Source organism: Psammomys obesus, unplaced genomic scaffold (genome assembly GCF_907164565.1).
Source record: "Psammomys obesus unplaced genomic scaffold, mPsaObe1.curated_primary_1811, whole genome shotgun sequence".
Classification (NCBI taxonomy): Eukaryota; Metazoa; Chordata; class Mammalia; order Rodentia; family Muridae; genus Psammomys; species Psammomys obesus.
In genome coordinates this window covers 3,311,939-3,330,284 of record NW_026587032.1, presented here as the reverse complement: position 1 = coordinate 3,330,284, position 18,346 = coordinate 3,311,939, and the positions used below count along the sequence as shown (strand labels likewise).

Below are 18,346 nucleotides of genomic sequence, written 5' to 3'. Positions count from 1 at the left end.
ATGGATGGATGGATGGATGGATGGATGGATGGATGGATGGATGGATGGATGGATGATCACCCCTGACTGGTTTCAACAGCAGGAACATAGCTTCACCTTTTCTAGTCCAAGGGTTCCCAAAGGGACAAAGGACAGATGAGGACAAAAGGACAGGACACAAGTAGTCCAGGCTACATTATGAAATTGGAAAAGTTACTCCTTTCCTGTGTCTAGTCGGGGGTGAGTCAAGGGAGTTGGGAACATGTGGCTGGAATAGACAAGACAGCCTTGGAAATAAACTATCTTGGAGTATTCAAGTTCTAAAAGTTGACACATCACTTAGTTTTCATTTGTCATGTACTTGCTGAGTGTATAGTGAATGATATCAAGAATGAAATTATTGTGGGTGTGGTGACACACACCTTTATTCCCAGCATTCAGGAAGCAAAGATTTCCGTGAGTTGGAGGCCAGCCTGTTCTACATAGTGACTCCTAGGAAAGCCAGGGCTACATAGTGAAACCTTGTCTCAACCACAGTGAATGGATCATGAAGGAAGCATAGATGAGTGATAAAACCTAGTCAGGCAAGCTACATCCAGGCTCAGAAAAACTCGTGTGTGTGTGTGTGTGTGTGTGTGTGTGTGTGTGTGTGTGTGTGTGTAGGCATGTAGGCCTGAGAACAACTTTGAGCGTCGTTCTTAGGAATGTCATCTACCTCCATTGAAACAGGGTCTCTTGTTGGCCTGAAGTTCACAGTCAGGCTCGACTGGATGGCCATTTAGCCCTAGGGATCCTCCTATCTCTGCCTCCCCTGCCCTGGGATTATAGGCACGCTCCACTGTATCTGGATTTTATGTGGGTTCTGAGGATCAAGCCGAGGTCCTCATGCTTGCAAGGCAGGTACCTTAACCACTGAGCTATCTCCCAGTTTAGAAGAACTTTCACCCCCACACACGCAGGACAATTTAAGGAGATGTAGTCTCTTACTTGAGTGTGTTGTGGTTTCTTGGACTCTCAGAGCAGGGAGCTAAGAGTCATAGGTTCTCCAAGGAGTAAGTGAAGCCTTAGAATGTTCAAAACTCCAGCTTTATCATACAAAAACAAGAGGAACCTTAAGATCAAACTCATCTTATTCTCCTACTATGTGTATGAAAATGTAAAGTCATAGAACCCAGCAGAATTTCCACCTCCCATTATGAAGGGACCAAACCTTTGCTCAGTGAACAAAAATGACAACGCATGGAGGCATGGTGGGGCCACCTGCAATCCCAGTGCTTGGGAGGCAGAAGCAGGAGGATCAGGAGCTCAGTGCCTGTATTTAGTCTCATTGCCAGGAGCTAATTGGTGCTGGATGATTGGTACCTCTGGATTCTTCAGATTAAAAAAAAAAAAAAAAAAGGCAGTTAACAAATGTGCTAGGGTCACTCAGTTTTAGTTACTGTTCTATTGATATGAAGAAACACCATGACCTAGGAACCCCCCCCCCAACAGAGTTTCTCTGCGTAGCCTTGGCTGTTCTGGAACTCACTCTGCAGACCAGGCTGGCCTTAAATTTTCTTTGCTGGAGATATCTTTGAACTCTGTTGTTGTTGTTGTTCTGTTGTTTGTTTGTTTGTTTGTTTGTTTTTGTTTTCCCAAGACAGAGACATTTCTTTGTGTAACAGAGCCTTGGCTGTCCTGGTCTTGCTTTGTAGACCAGGCTAGCTTCAAACTCACAGCAATCCACCTGCCTCTGCCTCCCTGAGTGCTGGAAATAAAGGCATCACCACGCCCAGCCTGCCTCAAACCCTTGATCCTCCTTTCTCTACCTCCCAAATGCTGGGATTACAGTCATGAAGCACAATACCCTGTTTATGTCAGCACTGGGGATTGAGTTCAGGGTTTCATGGAAGCTTGATGAACACTCTACAAACTGAGCTGTGTCCCCAGTCCCTGATGAGCTTGGCATTCCTCCGTCCACTGCCACCACGTTGATCCAGCCCATGCATGAGGCACTGATTGCAGCTTTGAAGGCCACTCCTCTTAGAGGACCTTTGCCAGGCTGCTGCTGCTGCTGCTGCAATCAAGGAGCAGGAGCTCCTGTGTGTCTCTAGAAGGATTCCAACACCAGTAATTGGATCCAGAGCCTTGCTTAGGCTCCAGTGATGTCACCAAGCAAGGCATGGATGGCATCTGGGAGAAGACACTCAAGAGTGTCTTCAGAAGGTTTGCCAAGGGGGAAGAGACTGAAGAAATCAACCAGCTGTGGCTGAGCTGGCAAGTGACCTCACCCTGGGTGGGATTAAGGCTGGCACTGCCCAGCTCTTAAGCCTGGCTCCTGAGGAACTAACACATAAGGACTGGATAATTCCAGAACAGGAGCACATAACTGAAGAAGAGGAAGGAAACTGTAGAACCACAAAGAAAATCTCTAGCTGGGCATGGTAGCCTGTGCCTTACCACACTGGGAGGCTGAAGCAAGACAGACATTGTGAGTCGTAGGCCAGCCTGAGCTATGTAAAAAGAATACGATTCTGTCTCATGTAAAATAACAAAGGAAGGAAATTCACAGATTTCAAAAATGTGGGAACTTGGGCCAGGCAGTCACGGTGCCACTCAGGAGGCAGAGGCAAGAAAATCTCTGTCAGTTCAAGGCCAGTCTGGTCTACAAAGCAAGTCCAGGACAGCCAAGGCTACACAGAGAAACACTGTTTTAGGACAGCCAGGTCTGTTACACAAAGGAAACCTATCTAAAAAAAAAAAAAAAAAAAATCTGGGAAAAGTATGGAGACCTGAACCCCAAAATACCATCTTAAAAGAGAGAAGTCCACAGAACAGTAGCTGCTTACAGTAAATGCATTATTTATTTGTTTGTTTGTTTGTTTGCTTCTTATTGAGGGCATTTTACACACACCCCAGCAGGTGTGTGGAGGCCAGAGAATGGGGAATCGATTCTCTCCTTCTACTGTGGAATCCCAGGATGGCACTCAAGTGAGTTTGTGCAAGCAAAGCTATTACTCAGTGAGCCCTATCCACAGCCCACCAAGTACAAATGTCAGCAATGACTCTTCCTTAGGAGGGCCCTCAAGTTCCTCAGGACAGAAGGCATTGCCACAGGAGGTGACAGCTCCTAACTGTCCTGGAGGACTTCGAGGTGAGATGGCAGTTTCCCAGGCTGGCCTCTGCCTCCTGAGTGCTGGTATTACAGCGTGTGCCATCACACACCTGGCAAAATGTATTTTATAAACAGCATAGCCCCCGAGAATGTTCCTAAAGTCCATGGTAGTGCACTGTAATACTCTGGGCTCACACACTCTCATCTGCTTTCTGACACTGGAGCATCTGTTCTACAAGCCCTCTCCATAGGGTGTACCCTCTGCAGATGTCCCTCGTTTTGTTTGTTTGTTTGTTTGTTTGTTTGTTTGTTTGTGACAGGGTTTCTCTGTGTAGCCATGGCTGACCTGGAACTCACTATGTAGACCAAGTTGGCCTCGAACTCACAGAGATAAGCCTGGCTCTGCCTCCCAAGAGCTGGGATTAAAAAGCAGGTGCCAACATGCCCAGCTCAGAAGTAGTACCTGGGAGTTTGGGAGGATGCTTGCTGTTTTGTTTTGAGACAGGCTGTCACTGTGTAGTTCCCCTGGAACTCATGGAGATCTGCCCTTCTTTGTCGCCCTGTTAAAAGCATGCACTGTCATGCCCAGCCCATTTTTAATATTTTTTGGTTATTTTATTTGTTTGTTTGTTTGTTTGTTTGTTTTGAGACAAGGTCTCTCCATGTGGCCTTGGCTGTCCTGGAACTTGCTTTGTAGACCAGGCTAGCCTCAAACTCACAGAGGCCTGCCTCTGCCTCTCAAGTGCTGGGATTAAAGCCATGTGCCACCACCACTAGGCTCGGCTCCATTTTTAATTTTTTATAGTATTTTAAAATTAGTTCATTTTATATGTATGAATGTTTTCCCCATATGTATGTCTATGCATATCTATCTCATGATTGCCTGGGGTTGGGGGAGATCAGAAGAGGGCATCATATCCCCTGGGACTGGAGTTACAGTTCTGAACTGCCAGGTGGGTGCTGGGAATTGAACCCAGGTCCTCTGGAAGAGCTGCCAGAGCTCCCACTGAGCCATCTCTCCGGCCCCATATATTACATTGTCATCATACTGTGATAGTTAATCTTCATTGTCACCTCGACTGGATTTACAGTCACCAAGGAAACACACCTGAGGGTGTGTCTGTGAGCATGTCCAAAAAGTTGACTGAAGTGGGAAGACTGACTCTGAAGGTGGGAGCACCATCCCATAGGCTGGGACCCTGCATTGGCTGAAAAGGAGAAAGCAAGCGGAGCACCACCATTCCTCCCTCTGCTTCCAGACTGGGGACACAAACCAACAGCTGCCCTTCCTCCCTGGGAGGAGCTGCATCTACTCAGACTGTGAATACAAATCCTTCCTCCTTACCGTGCCTCTTCCTTGGTATTTGGTCACAGTGACAAGAGCAACACCTAGCATGTGTACCTCTTCCTTTTCTTGCACATTGAGTTCACAGGTATTGTGCTGGGCCTGCCTGTGTCATCCAGCGTAGTGACACTCTCTGCAGGCTTGTCTGCTAGACGCACCGGGCATCATGGTCTTGTGAATCTGCATACACGCGCCCCCTGTCATCCACACATCACCAAACCACTGTGTCTTTGTCTCCAATGGGTTTGAAGATGCTTCTCTCTAAAGTGACCCATCTTTTGTTTGTTTGTTTGTTTTGTTTTGTTTTGTTTTTACTTTCGTAGTCTCCTGCATCCTGGGCTGAACTTGCTGTGAAGTGAGGATAACCTTGAACTTCTGATCCTTCCTCCACCTCCTCCTCCACTTCCCAAGTCCTGAGATTACAGCATGGGCCACCATGCCCAGCTCAGTTTCTTCAGTGCTGGGGACGGAACCCAGGGCCACATGGGAGCTAGGCAAGTACTCTACCAACTGAGCAGAACCCGATCCTAAAGTGACCTCCTGTCCCAAAGTGAGTGTCTTTATATGGCTGGGATTCCATAGCAGGAAGTAATCTTCATGCCAAATGATGGAGAACTATGGAGGGAATCAGTCCTTGACACTTTAGTACTATTGTTTCTATTAGTGTTATTGTGTTTTTATTAATTCTTTGAGAATTTTATACAATTTGTTGTTATCATGTTGACCCGTGACTATTCCAGATTCACCCCACCTCCCTACCTATAACTTTATGTCTTTTTTTAAATTATTTTATTATTTATGTGTATATAACGGATTGTGTATTGGTGATGGTAGAGGCCATAAGAGGAAGTGGTATCTCTCTCCCCAACGCACAGCCGGAGTTGCAGGTAGTTCTGAGGCACCTGATGTGGGTGCTGGAAATTGAACTCAAGTCCTTCGGAAGAACAGCAGGCGCTCTTAACCACTGAGCTTGAGCTATCTCTCCAGCCCCATGCTCCCTCCCTCTCCCCACCCCTTTTTAAGATTCTTAACTCTTATGCAGGTCCTGAGAGGGGCTTTGAGGACGGTCCCCCAGATGTTACCAGGCTGGATTCCTGGGGCCACCTCAAGGTGGGGAGCCTGCTGGAAGCTGCCACCTTGCCTGGCCGCCATCCAGCAGCTAGCCAGCAGGTGGCAGTATGTGTCCGCTTCCACTTCTCCAGGTACCGCTGGAAGATTCTATAACCATGGTTCAAGTTAAAGGCCAGAAGGGAGGGAGTTGAGAAAATCCCCAATCCGGATGCATTGTTCTGATCTGAGTCATGCATCTCACCCTCTCCTAGAGCGACCCCTCTAGATGGGCCAGTCTGTGGAGGAAGGAGCCTGGGAAAATGCCGAAAACGTGATGCCGTCTGATGCTTGCTTCCTTCCAGGGTTTGTCTCCACGGGCCTGCAAGGGCGTGCGACACCTGCTTACTTACATCTATCTCCTCGGCGGAGGGGCCTCCCTCTTTGTACTTAAAAAATACAGAGTTGCCCTCAGAGCTTTCTCCATATTTCAGATTTTTTTCTCAGGACTGATTCCAAGAAGCAAAGACAATGAGCTCAGCCAAAAAGAATGGTAGCGTTAATTAGCCTTCTTTCTCGCTCTGTGCCTCTGCTCCCGAGACTCAGCTTTGCAGCTAAAGGCTGTCCTGGAACTCACTCTACAGACCAGGATGGCCTTGAACTCAGAGATCCACTTGCCTCTGCCTCCTGAGTACTGGAATTAAGGGGATGTACCACCACCAACTGGCTAAGGAACCTTTAATTCTGCCTAGCCTCTTCAGCCGACATTGGGCAAAAGTGATTGTTTTAATTATACGTACAGCAAGCCAGGAATACTAAATTGAAGCTGATGGCCATGCAGGCCTATAAGCCAGCACTGGAAAGATGGAGGCAGAAGGATCGGGCATTCAAGATTATTCTCAGCTATATAAAGTTTGAAGCCATCCTGGGATACAAGAAACCCTATCTTAAAAAAAAAAAAATCAAGCCAGGCAAGGTGGCACACACCTTTAATCCCAGCCCTTGGACGGCAGAGGCAGGTGGATCTCTGTGAGTTCAAGGTCAGCCTGGTCTACAGAGCAAGTTCCAGGATAGCCAGGGCTACACAGCCAAACCCTGTCTCAAAAAAAACAAAACAAAAGTCAAATTTGACAATTACAGTAAAATATAATGAGTGCTGCCAGCATGTGGTGATGAGCACTCATAACCCAGGGTACGAGAGCCCAGGCCGAACAGTAAGACCCTGTGAGGCTCATGCACGCTAGCCCATTCTCTACAACATCACTCCAGTCATTACTCCTCCCTGCCTCTTCTCCACCAACTGCACACCCCCTCTAAGGTCTCCCGTGTCCCTGGCTGGCCTTGAACTCCTGCTCTTCCTACCTCTACTTCCTGAACACTGAAATTATGGGTGTAGGTGTGAGCCACCTTGTCCAACCTTGACGTTTTGGTTTTCAGAGACATGAGAGTCTATTTGTATGTTAATGAGAATGTGCCTAGAGACAGTGGGAAATCTGGACGTGTGTTTTATTGGTGGTAGAGCACTTACCTAGAATACACAAAGACCTAGGTGAGACCCCCTCAGCCCATATACACCAAGCATCAGGGATGCAGATGCCGACCTGTAATCGCAGCAAGCAGGAGGTGGAAGTAAGTCAGGAGTTCAAGATCATCCTCAGCTACCTTGCAAACGGAAGGCCAGCCTGGGCTACATGAGACCCTGTCAAACAACACCTAAATAAGTCAGGTGTTGGGCAGGAGTTATAACTAGGAGTAGCTGACGACTAGTTATAGAACCATGCCAGGCCCATGGTTCTATGCCCAGCAACACACACGTCCACACAGCGTTGGCAAGGATGTGGAGAAATCTGAAGTCTGAACACTGCGCATGGCTGTGGGAATATGGGAATATCAGATGGTGCGGCCGCTGTGAAAATCAGCCATGTGGTTCCTCAGCAAGCTAACCATGGAGGGACGTACTTCACTGGGAGAGTGTTGCCTCCACACATGAGGCCCTGCTTTCAACTCAATGCTGTGAGGAGAGAGAGAGATTATCATATAGCCACATCAGTTTCACTTCTAGGTGAATACAAGAGGGATTCAAGTCTATGTTTCTAGCATTCAAGTCTACGTTTCCAGCTGTTAATAGTGGCTCAGTCACGAGAGCCGGAGAGTTGAAATGAAGAGTTAAATACCTCCAACAGGTGAACCGAAAGCGGACTCCTCCAACAGAATATTACTCAGCCATAAAATGAAAGTATCAAGACACATGCTACAATGTAGATGAACTAATGTGGGAAATCCACCAGAGAAGACTGCTCATTCATGGATTTATGCCAGTAGAAAACCCTTACTGGCTGGCCAGAGACTACACTGGGTGTTCAGGATCCTAATGAACCTTTCTCAGCATGAGCTTTTAAGCACAAAATCCATGTCCTGGGCTGACATACTTCAGTTAACAAGAGCAGTTAGCTAGAAGGTTACTTCATTTAGGGACTGTATGGACTTTGATGGATTAGGCCTTTGTTTTCGTTTTGGCAGGTGGTACTTGTCTATGTGCTGAGTTTTATAGCCCTGAATGACAATTACATCATGGAGTCAGTTGTGCTAAGGCCCGGGGCCCTGTTACACTAAAGCATGCCCAATAAGGCCACAAAGGCTACATATGTATCATTCCATTTAAATGAACTGGGTAAAAAAAAAAAAAAAAAAAAAAATGCAGAGAGATAGAAATCAAACCTGTCCGGTGGGTGTTCTCTGTTGCAAGCATAGTATTTGGGAGGGAGAAGGATGAGAAGTCCAGGGTCATTCTCAGCTAGATGTGGAGTCCATGGCCAGCCTCAAACGTGTCTCTAAAGACCAAAAGTGGGGGAGGAGAGAAGAAGTGAAGGGAGAGGAGGAGAAAAAAAAAAGACAAGGATGGGCTGAGGAGGAGGTACATTGGCGCTTGGATTCAGGAGAAATGGGGAGTGACTGCTGAGAAGACACTGGCTTTTTGGGTTAGACATAGCGTTTACACAGTTGTGGGTCCATTACCCAACACCCAGCAGCCCCACCTCCACCCCCTATGCCAACGATGCCAGGCCCTGCATGACTTGATTCCCTCCTCCATCTCTGCCTCCTGCTGGCTGAACACCCAGGACCTCTTCTGGTCTCCAAGCACTGTAGCCCTGTTCCCATCGCTATTTTCTTGGCCTGGACACGTGTCTGTTCTGCTGATTTATCTCCTCCAAGTCTTTGTCAAATCTCTCTAATTTAGCCTGCACTAAACATCCTCCTAAGTGAACACACGTCACCCGCCTTTCCCTTTTCTTTGTCCAGTTTTTATCCCCCTGCCCACGTGTTGTCCTGTCATGTTTGCTATACTGTATCTATCTCCTCTGGGCTGGAATGCAGACTCCATGACAGCAGAGACCTTGGTTTGTTGATAAACCTTCTGCGATAAAGCCTGGCACATGGTAGGTGCTGACTAAACAAATATCCAGTCAACAAAGTGATGGGATTAGATATGACATTGTAATTAAAGGGTCTACAGGGATGGGAGGATGGCTCAGCAGGCTAAGGAGCATGACCCCAAGCCTGGCAACATGAGTTCTATTCCCAGGGCCTGCATGGTGGAAGAGAGATCCACGTCCGGCAAGTTGGCCTCTGACATCTATATGGACGCTATGGCACTTGTGCTCAAAGGTGAGTGTGTACACACAAGTACATTAGTTTAAAAGAAGGGGGAAGTATGCAACCTTGTGACTCGTGGAAACACTCAGTATAGGACAGCAGTGATGACTGTGCGAGGAGACTACTGACCCCATCATGCCGGGGCCAGCCTTCTCTGTCTTCTCCCCTCCCCACCTCTCATTTTCTTATTTTATATTTATTTATTTGGTTTTCTGAGAGAGAGAGTCATGAGTGGCCAAGCTGTCCTTGAATTTGCTATGTGGTTAAGGATGGCCTTGAACTTCTGATCCTTCTGAGCACTGGGATTAAAAGTGTGTACCACTAAGTCTGATTTTATGTGGTATTAGCAATCCAACCCACGGCTTTGTGCACGCCAAACACTCTACAAACTAAGCCACAATCCCAAGCCCATTATTGCATGTTTTTGAGACAGTCTCACTGTAGCCCAGGCTGGCTTTGAAGTTGTACAGAGCCAACGGTGACCTTGAACTTCTGATCCTCCTGCTTTGGCCTCTAAGTGCTCTGCTGAAAATGTCTCCCACTTGAGCCGGCTCTTCTGAGCTGCATCATTTCATTCCCCATCCTCATCCTCAAGGTTAGAGTGCCCAACAAGCTTGCCCCAAGCGCTGCTTCCTTCACCTTAGCCCCAGGCTTCCCATAAAACAATCCAAACCTCTGCCTTTTGGCAAGTCCCAAGGGTGGGGCAGGGCGGCTGACCCCACCTGTTCACTCTGCTCCAGCATGCAGCAAGTGCTCAATAAAATGTTCACTGGGTGAAATGAAAAGATGGAAGACACATTTTCCAATCAGATCTTACTAGAGGCTTACTACTCTCTGAACTAGTAACATACTCCAAGGACATTTTTTTTTTTAACTTTTAAAATTGCATTTTATTTATTTATCAGAGCAGGGAAGTGTGCTCTGGACATGGGTCTCAGGGATTGAACCCAGTTTTGGCAGCAAGTACCTTTGCCTGCCGAGCCGGCTCACTGGCCCCTGATAAAGTCCCCTTTTTAAAAAACTCAGAGAAGAACCTGCTCACAGACATAAGTTTGCTGTCCTCTCTGGCCACCAAACAGCAAGACCTTCTCTGTTAAAGCTAGACCATCTGCTCCCTAGGAACTCTCAGAGTTTGTGCCTCGTCCCCACACAGATCTAGAAGCCAATTTCTGGTCTTCTTGTAGGTTCCACTTCGACCAGAACTCTTACCCCAAGGCCAAAGGATCCCTCTGGAGCCACCTGCCCTAAATTCGATTTCCAATCCCACAATCTGCAAGCTGTGTGACCCTGGGCGAGGCATTGTGTCCTCTGGCCTTTCCTTCCTTGCGAAGCAGGTGACCCGATAGGACAGGAATGCACGGAATCTCATCAGTGCGGTAAGGTCTCAATTTTGGCGAACCTTGATCTTCTGTTTCTCAACAAAGCTTTGGTGAGTGGCAGGAATGTGGGAGAGAGTGTCCAGAACAGGACACTAACTTGACTCCAGATTCTGGATGGCAGCGTGTGGCCTTTGGCTAGTCCCCTTTCCTCCGGAGGCTCCATCCAGGGCTGGGGTCAGAACAGCCCCAGGTAGGAGGCTGCAGGTTCCCCGGGAGGGCGCCTCCCCTTCGCCTGTCCCTGCAGCTGGAGACACCCAGACTCCAAAAGTGAAGCTCCGGGGATGGGGCGGAACGGGGCGGGGCGGGCAGCAGGCGAGCCCGATTGGCCCGTGCGCGCCACGTGTCCCCCGCCACAGTGCGCCAGCCTGCGCTGCGGCTGCTGCTGGGCTTCGAGCTGCGTGTGTCTGTCTGTCCGCTCTGACCCAAGGCCTCCCAAGCGCGGTGAGTGTGCAGAGTAGCTGCAGGGCACAGGGTCCAGAACTGTAGGGACTAGGGACAAGCACCTGGCTGGGCCCCTGCTGGGGTGCGGCTACCGCGGGGTGTTGCGGCTGGGTGTGTCCCAGGAGGGAACCCGAGGCGCGGGGTGACAGCGCCCCTGCGGGGGAGGGGAGTTGGTGGAGACTCGGCCCCGCCGAGGGTGTGGTTCAAGGCCCGGATCGTCTAATTGCCTTAACTAGTGGAAAAACTTGGGGAGACAGGGAAAGCGGACCTAGGGACCATGGGATGGTGGAGGCTGTGAGTTCCCCAACTTGGAGAGCTTGAGGAATTGAACCGTATGCTGCGCGCCAGACGGCTCGTGGTGTGGTCCCGGAGAGAGGCTCCCTGCTGGCCACCGAGGAAGGACCAGCTATCTATCCCGAGGGGTTCTGATGGACCAGCCCCAACTGCAGCTGCTCACCTGTCCGGGAGCCACCGAGGCTTTTAGCAGGATGCAGAGGCCCCACGCTTTCTTTTGCTCCTCTTAAGTCAACCCCGTGCCTTCTCAATGCTCCAGGGCTTTAGATGCTTCTTACTGACCTCGAATTCAGATCCCACCACCAGCTTTCAGTGTGGCCTTGAGCCGGTCGCTTTCCCTCTCCCAGGAGCTGATAACCCCCTCCCCATTTTTAGATAAGCAGTCCTGTAGAAAGTACAGTGATTTGGCTGCTGGTTGGGGAATCTTGAGTACAGGTGTGGGCGATGAAAAGCTCCTTTAAGGAGAGTGAATCTGGCCTCGGCTTCCTCCTACCCGTTCCTTTTGTCTAAACTCTGATGGGTCTTCCAGACTCTTCCAAATTTGGGCATATGGCTCCTGGGTTTGTAAGGGCTCCTGGTGTCGTCCACCACCACCACCACCCTCGCCCCGAGAATCTGCCCTCCTTTCCACCTTCTCTCCACTAGATCACATCTTGAAGCTGCTGTCCCCACCCCCAGACAGGATAGTCCGAGTCTCCAACCTTGCCTCATCTGCAACCGTTTCAAACCCTGTGCGCCCTGATGTTCTGGCGCAGACGCTAAGCCCTGCTGAAGACCCTGGGCAATCCTCTCCTACTTCCGTGGGTTGCAGCTTGCCTGGGGCCCTTGTTCCCCCATAGCAGTCTGCTGAGGTGGCTGCCGCTTCCGGTGCCTCTTCACCCCTCCCTGCTCCCCCCATCCCCACCCCATTCATCTATTCTCAGATTTGGGAGTTGGGTGTGGCTGGGCATGGAGGGAAGAGAACGCCTTCATCCATCCCCTTGCAGCTGCGAGTGTCACTCAGCCATGTCCCTTTACTTCCTGTCCTTTGTTCGTGAGCCTCTCTCTCTGCTGGGATCCTGAACCTATTTGCTGTTTCTGGGCTCAGGATGCAGCTGTTGCTGGACAGAACATGGATTTGCCCTGAGAATGGAGATGCTGGGGGGGGAAGGGGAGGGAGGGGGGCTGGGAGGAAGGGACTGCAGCGCTGGAGAGCTGCCAGGGACCATGCATGCATCTGCACTGCAGCTCCCAGAGGAGTCCTGGACACCAGGCCTAGCCCCACCCTTCTCTGCCCCTCCACCCACAAGCTGCGCACCTCCCCACCTTGATTCCTTCCTCCCTGCAGGAGGAGGCCTGTACATAGGCCCATGGCTGGTAAGATGTGTTGGGCCTGGGTGGTGGTTCTTTACCATGCCATTCAGGTTCAGTGGTGGCTTCGTGCACCTCTAGCCAGCCTCAAGAGACTTCCGGGGTGGGGTCAGCGCTGAGGATGTGGGCTCCACAGATTTGCTATATGGAGGGTGGGGAATGAGGGTTGTATCCTAGCTTGCTTGGCTTAGAATCCAGCCTCTTCTGTTTACATCCTGCATTCCATTTGTCTTCGGAATGTCCTCTCCTGGAGGACTGGGAAGCCCCCACGGAGACTGGCCCCTGCAGAGCTGTGTGTGTTGGGGTTCTGTGAGCCCAGATTCCCCCATCTGTAAAAGGAGTGCTGATACCTTTTTGTGGTATGGAGCCCGCAGATATGAAAATGCCTTGTAAACTGTAGGGTGCTCTGTGTGGAGAGCTAGTGCTGCTTCGGTAACCTCAGAAGGGTGTGGTACTCAGGAGGCCACCTGAGCCCCAGGTTCCTCTTTCTCAAGGCTGGTGTCCTGAAGCCATCCTTGTCACTGATGGAACCCTTCCAGCTGAGCAGACTCGGGGAACCCTTGCTTTGTTAAATGCTGGTATCAGACCATTACACAGAGAGAGACACCGTACATAGCCTTCAAATATAAAGAAGTGGCTGAAGACGTGCTCCTTTACATGGGGAAGCCCCAGTTTCTTCCCCAGGGAGGCATAAACTGTGTATCTGTAATTCCAGCACTCAGAGGCGCAGGCTGCAGGATCTGGAAGTTCAAAGTCGCCCTGGATACAGGAGGCCCCATCCCAAAAGAAAAGTAAAGAATAGTTGTAGCCCTTGCATAGCACTCCTGTGCACGAACTTTCAGTGCAAAGAACTGTTGGGTGCGCTCATCTTCATTCTTGCCTGGTGTGGTAGTCCGAGTCTTTGCCTTTAATCTCAGCACTCAGGAGGCAGAGGCTCCTGAGTTTGATACCAGTCTGGTCCATACACAGAGAGACCCTGTCTTAAAAGCAACAACAACAACAAATAGTTTTTCTTTATTCTTTACACCTTGACCATAATCTTTACGGTTTTTTTAAAAAATATTTTTATTTACACTTATTTATTTATTTGTGTATGTACATTTGTGCCATGGCATGCATGCAAAGGTCAGAGGACAACTTGTAGAAGTTGGTCCTCTCCTTCCATATTGTGGGTCCTGGATGGAACATGGGTCATCAGCTTCTTATTTGCTGAGCCATCTTGCAGCTGTTTTTACCCCCATTTTCCATACGAGACAGGGCCTCTTTGTTCGCCACTGGCCCTTGAGTTATCATGGATTCTCTTGTCTCTGCCTGCCATCTTGCAGTAGGATGGTAGGCAGGGCTTTTACCTGGGTACTGGGCATTTGAACTCAGGCACTTCGCACCTTACCACACAGATTCTAAATAACCTTGGGGCTTTGATCTCAGGACTCCTGGAACCCTGTGAGATGCCAGACCTTATGGCCATTCACATAGTTACATCATGTGGGATTCAAACCCAAGGAGGCCATTTCTGATCCTGGGCGGAGTGCCTGGGGCCCCGTCCAGCTGGGGATCAATGGCTGTAGGTCAGTAGCTGGAAAACACTGCTCTCGAAGAAACCTGAGTGTATAGAGTGAGGGTAGGAGGGATAGGAGTGCTGTATCCTACTGCGTCAGCTGCTCCTTCTGGCTGAGGGGAGCCCATAAGAAAAGGAAAAAGGCTTTTCTAAAGCTGCCTCTTTTTGGTGAGGTATGGAACCCAAGGACTTATACATGCAAGATAGATAATTTACACTAAAGTACATATCCAACCTGAAAGGGATTTTTTGAAGACCACAGCCTTTAAGTAGTACAGTAGACTAACCCCAGAAGGCACCAAAGCTTTCTAGGGAAAGGAAAGTTCTCAGACTCTGCTATTAAAATTGTTTTGAGACAGGGTCTCATGTAGCCCGGGCTGGCCCTGAAATTGCTATGTAGCTGATGATGGATTTGTGATCCTCCATGCCGGGTCTGCTTGTGTGTATGTACTATCGTACCTGTTTTATGTGGTGCTAGGAGTCAAACCCAGGGCCTAGTGCATGCCAGACAGGTGTTCTAATGACTGAGCTACACCCCAACCTACCAACATGTACTTCTTCTATTTATTTTAAAGGTAGATTGAAGGGTAGAGAAGAGAGCTTAGCAGGTAAAGGCTCTGGCCGCCAAGCCTGATGACCTGAATTCAACCCTCCCCAGTACCCACAAGGTGAAGGAAAGAACCAAACTGTCGTGAGGTGAAAAGTTTATTATAATCTGTGCGGGAAGACCACAGCACTGGGCGGCACTGGGCTATCCCATTTTCTGCCCTAGCCCAGCTCCCACCACCGAGCCTAAGCTGCTGGTAGGGTTTTTTTGTTTTGTTTTCTCACGAGTCCCCAGTTAATCAGTAATTCTCTCTATGGACCTGGACAAGTTACCCAACCTCTCAGGTCATTTCCCTTCTGGCCACGGCATGGCATGAAGAGCCAAGCAGTTTGGTTCAGTGGTTCCATTCTCCCCTACCCCCATCCCCACCGTGACTTCCTAAGGGTGTCACTAAAGTAGCCTCTTGTGATGGTAACTGGAGTTTTATCGTGTAAACCTGGGCTTCCGCAGCCCTCCGCCCTAGCTACCAAGGCTCAGCCATCTGGTCCCAACAAACCAGTTAGAGACCAGTAATGGTGGGGAAAAAAATGTTAAAAGGAAGTTTATCCAACATGACCAGGTTGGGCGGAAGAACGAACTGAGGAAGACAGAGACACGGAGACCGTTTTCAGGATGCTGACACGAACCCTGGGTCTGAACGGAGGAAGTGCTGGGGCAAGCTAGGCTCACTGTCAACCAGTCCTGGTCCTCTTTATCTCCACTCTGGTTCTTCTAGGGGGTTCTTAGGAGCCTCGCCTCCGTCATCATCATCAGTGCCATTGCTTTAGGAGCTCAGTCTGGATCCCACTGGCTGACCACTTCTGCCCCAGGGTGCAACTCACCCTCGTGGAACGAGTTCTCTTTCTCAGGGCGATCTGTTCTGCACAGTTTTGTTCTGAATTCAGGGATCTAAGGTGATACCAGAGGAGAGGTTCAGGATGGTACTTAGCCCTGTACTTTCAGCCAGAGAAAAAGAGACAGATAGACAGACTCCAGATGGAGATGGAGGGGGCAGGATTTAGTTTAGACCTCGAGTTTAGTCAGTTTCCTTGTGAGCAGAGTGAGAGGCTTGTGCTCTTGAGGAAAAGCATCCTCGAAGGATTGGTTTCTTAGCCCCGTGCAAGACAGCCTTCAGGAAGTGCCACCCTAGCTGGAGGCAGAGGTTAACCTCTCCAGAGGGTTACAGCGGGCACGATAGCTATGCAGTAATGTCCCCAAACAGGGCCAAGCCATGAATCGCATGCAATAAAATAAAAATGTTCTTTTTGCCTAAGAGTTTACTCTACTTAAAATCAATCAGTGAGTAGTCCAAGCAGATGTTAGTAAAGAGCTCCAAATGGAATCAATAGCCACCTTTATATTGAAAGGAATATGCACTTAGAGGCAAAACTGGTTTTTCCACCCCAAGGGGGAGGGGAGAGAGAGTGGAATGTACCTGTTTTTAGAATTACTGTGTGTGAACGTTAGTCACCTACAGCTTGCTGAGCTTTAAAGAGCCTGAAGACAGAAAAACTAGAATCAGATAATCCTGTGAGGTTTTCTTTGAAGACAGATTCCTTTTTCTTCTCCACAGTGCATGAGAGAGGCCAGTGACCTCCAGCCACGCACGAATGGCAAATCCTCAGTGGCTGACCACAAGCCAGTCAGGGGAGGGGAGGGGTGGAGCCTGTGAGGACAGAGATCTCCCTGGCTTCCCTGTTGAGGTAACAGCTGAGTCTTGCAGAAACCAGTCTCTTTATTGGCCACACTGGCCCTGAAACGTTATCAGTCTTTGGGGTTGGCCTTTCGGCAAAGGCCTCAGGTTGTTTTGATAAAGCTGTAATGGAGAAACACTGATCCAGGTTCTAGAAGGTTGGATAGATAAATAAGAGGGGAGGGGGCATTTCTAGCTTAGGGAGGGAGACAAGTTATAACCCCTCAACCTTCCTTCCCCCATACACACACACACACACACACACACACACACACACACACACACACACAGATGGAGGATGGTTCCAAAGTTCCAATCATTTAAAAAATGTTTATTACCAGTGCTATGAGAAAGAGAGAGACATGTGGGGTTCAGAAGGCAACTTGGTGGAGTCTGTTTTCTCCTTCCATCTCGGAATTGAACTCAGGTCACCAGACTTGCATGGCAGGCGCCTTTACCTGTGACGCCATCTTACTGGCCAGGGTTTGGTTTTGTTTTGAGACAGAGTAAAGCTGCATAGCCCTGGCTGTCCTGGACATCACTGTGTAGACCAAGCTGGCCTTGAACTTACAGATATCCTCCTGCCTCTGCCTCTCCAGTTCTGGGAGTAAAGGTGTGCACCGAATCTCCTGCTTCTACCTGCCAGTTTTAATTATTCTCATCTCTGAAATGAACTGAAATTATAAGGTTTAGGAGGGAAATAAGTACATAATTATGTACATAATTATGCGCATGGATTACTATGTATAGGCACTAATGCTAGGCACCCAAAGAGAGGCAAGGGAGCTGTTGGAGGTGCACGCGGGAGGCCGAGGGAGAAGGGTCCCTGTCTCAGACCAGCCTGGATACATAATAAGGTTCCGTCTCAAAACCACAAAAATGATAAAGTGGGGCAGGCTGGTGGAGCCCTTCAGTGAGGTAAACAAAGGGACAGGGTCAGGCTTCTAGGGGAAAACAAGTGGCCCAGGCTTGGTCAGGGTAACCTGCGGTTATTTCCAGCTGGGCCAGTCAGACCTCCACTGTCTTCCTGTAGACAGTGTTGGGGGAGGGGGGTTATGAGAAATGCCTCTGCCTGAACCTACTGGCTACTGATGTGAGCAGAAATGAATAGCTTCCTGCAAAAAAGCAGCCCGGGGAGCCTGCGTCCTAGCTGCAGAGGTCTGCAGTTCCTCCGAATGGCCAGCTTCACGTATGCCACAGAACTATATTTGGTTGGCTGTGGGTGTGGCTCCGTTGATAGGCTGCTTGCTAGCGCCCTGGAGGCCAGCCCCAGCTTCAGTCCCCAGCACTGTATAAACTGGGTGCAGATATCCAGCACTTGGCACGTGGAATCTTGAGGGTCAGATCGTCTGAAGGCCTGGCAGACAAGACACCCTGTCTCGATAAAAATAAAACCAAACTGACCCGAAAGCAAGCAATCTGAGGACAGAGCGATGGCTCCGTGGTGAAGAGCACTTGCAACTCTTCCAGAGGTTCCTCCCAAGTTTAGTTCCTAGCACCCAGGCTGTTTGGCTCACAACTTCGATAATTCCAGCCCTTAGGACAGGGGTTCTCAACCTGTGGGTTGTGACCCCTTGGGGATCAACCAATTCTTTTACAGGGTAGCCTAAGACTGTCAGAAAGCACAGATATTTACATGACAATTCCTAACAGTAGCAAAATTATCACCATGAAACAGCAGCGAAAATAACTTTATGGTTGGAAGTCACCACAACATGAAGAATAACTGTATTAAAAGGTTCACAGCATTAGGAAGGTTGAGATCCACTGTGCTAGAAAACCCAACTCCCTCTTCTAATCTCCATACACACTTGCTGATGGGTGGCATACACGCAACTGGATGGACATAAACATATAACCATAAGTAAAAAGCCAGGCATGGCGGTGCACGCCTTTAATCCCAGCACTCAGGAGGCAGAGCCAGGT

At 49.2% G+C, this 18,346-nt stretch overlaps 1 protein-coding gene across 3 annotated transcripts in view; it reads left to right on the top strand.

Annotated features, from left to right (window-relative positions):
- The first annotated feature begins 10,476 nt into the window (after nucleotides 1-10,476).
- Anxa6 (annexin A6) overlaps nucleotides 10,477-18,346 on the top strand; it is a 50,831-nt gene continuing 42,961 nt past the window's right edge. For 2 of the 3 annotated variants that reach the window (XM_055602775.1, XM_055602774.1), the window contains exon 1: nucleotides 10,844-10,939. The gene's annotated coding sequence lies outside the window, so the exon portion shown is untranslated. Of the gene's footprint in view, nucleotides 10,496-10,843; nucleotides 10,940-18,346 lie in introns of those variants that run through there. The other variant, XM_055602776.1, reaches the window with a different exon arrangement.